Below are 2,500 nucleotides of genomic sequence, written 5' to 3' on the forward strand. Positions count from 1 at the left end.
CATACTAAAATGGTAATAGAAATAATAATATCATTATCATTGTCATCATGATTATTATTATTGTCATTATTATTTCTAAGATTGTCATTATTGCTATTATCATTATATAAATAGTTATAGTTATAAAAATAATAATAATTAGCATAATAATTATTATAACTGTAATAATGATGATAATAATAATGATAATCATGAAGATAATGACTATATTGATAACAATCATAAAAATTATGACAGTAATGAAAATAATGATAATAAATATCATTAGGTCCATTTATAATGAAATGAAGGCCAGAAGTAATAAAATCCCTAAAGTCGTAAAATCGGAAAAATCTAGCGTATTACAGCCTTCTAAGAGAAACGTCGAAAAACAACCTTTTCGCTTTTTAATGGTAATCATGAGGATTTTAACATTAATTCAGGTAATTGTGATGATTTCCATGATAATTCCTTTATTATTGACAATAATGATGATAATTATGATGATCATGACAATGATAATGACAATAATAATAATAATAATAAAATCATAATTATAATGATAATCTTGATAATTACTGCAATAATAGCAATAATTAACACTATTCCAATAATTTTCATACTAATAATGGCAATACAAATAATATTATCATTGTCATTATAATTATTATTATTGTCATTATTATTTCTAAGATTATCATTGTTATTATTATTATATAAATAGTTATAATGATAAGAATAGCAATAATAATTAGCATAATAATTATCATAACTGCACTAATGATGATAAAAAAATAATAATCATGATAATAATGACTATAATGATAATAATCATAGAAATGATGACAGTAATGATAATAATGATGATAATAATTATCATTCAGTCCACTTATAATGAAATAAAGGCGAAAAAACGAAAAATCTAGCGTATTGCAGCCTTCTGAGAGAAACGTCGAAAAGAAACCCTTTTCGCTTTTTTAATGGTAATTATGAGGATTTTAACATTAAATAAGGTAATTATGATGATTTCCATGATAATTCCTTTATTATTGACAATAATGATGATAATTATGATGATAATGACAATGATAATGACAATAATAATGATAATAATGATAAAATCATAATTATCATGATAATCTTGATAATTACTGCAATAATAGCAATAATTAACTCTATTCCAATAATTTTCATACAAATAATGGCAATAGAAATGATTTCATAATTGTGATTCTAATTATTATTGTCATTATTATTTCTAAGATTATCATTATTGCTATTATCATTATATAAATAGTTATAATGATAAAAATAGCAATAATAATTAGCATAATAATTATCATCACTACAATAACGACGATAATAATAATGATAATTATGATGATAATGACTATAATGACAATCATAAAAATGATGACAGTAATGATGATAATAGTTATCATTCAGTCCATTAATAGTGAAATAAAGGCCAGAAGTAATAAAATCCCAAAAGTCGAAAAAAACAGCAAAATCTAGCGTATTTGAGAGAAACGTCGAAAAAAAAACTTTTTCGCTTTTTAATGGTAATTTTGAGGATTTTAACAATTCAGGTAATTATGATGAGTTTCATGATAATTCCTTTATTATTGACAATAATGAGGATAATTATGATGATAATGGCAATGATAATGAAAATAATAATGATAATGATAAAGTCATAATTATAATGACAATCTTGATAATTACTGCAATAATAGCAATAATTAACTCTATTCCAATAATTTTCATACTAATAATGGCAATAGAAATAATAATATCATTATCATTGTCAGTATAATTATTTTATTGTCATTATTATTTCTAAGATTATCATTATTGCTATTATCATTATATAAATAGTTATAATGATAAAAATAGCAATAATGTTTAGCATAATAATTATTATAACTGCAATATTGATGATAATAATAATAATAATCATGATAATGACTATAATAATGATAATCCTGATGACAATGACTATAATAATGATAATCATGATGATAATGACTATAAAGATAATAATCATAAAAATGATGACAGTAATGATAATGATAATAATTATCATTCAGTCCATTTATAATGAAATAAAGGCCAGAAGTAATAAAATCCCGAAAGTCGAAAAAACCCGGCAAAATCCAGCGCATTACAGCCATAAGGCTATATATATCGCTAGATTTCTCCGTTTTTTCGACTCCGGGGATTTTATACTTTTAATTTTTTTTTCATTAAGATGGGCTTTATGATTATCATCAATATTATCATTAATTATCAATGTCATTTTCCTCATTATAACTATTTCTATAATGATAATAACAATAATGATAATTTTAGAAATAATACTAACAACAGTAATAATTATAATAACAATAATAGCGATATTATGATTATTTCTACTATTATTATTATTTTTAATTATTATCGTTATCGTTAGTATTATTGTTATTATCATGAAAATCATTAGAGTATTGTTGATGATTGCTATTATTGCATTAATTACGCA

Source organism: Penaeus vannamei, chromosome 8 (genome assembly GCF_042767895.1).
Source record: "Penaeus vannamei isolate JL-2024 chromosome 8, ASM4276789v1, whole genome shotgun sequence".
NCBI classification, from domain to species: domain Eukaryota; kingdom Metazoa; phylum Arthropoda; class Malacostraca; order Decapoda; family Penaeidae; genus Penaeus; species Penaeus vannamei.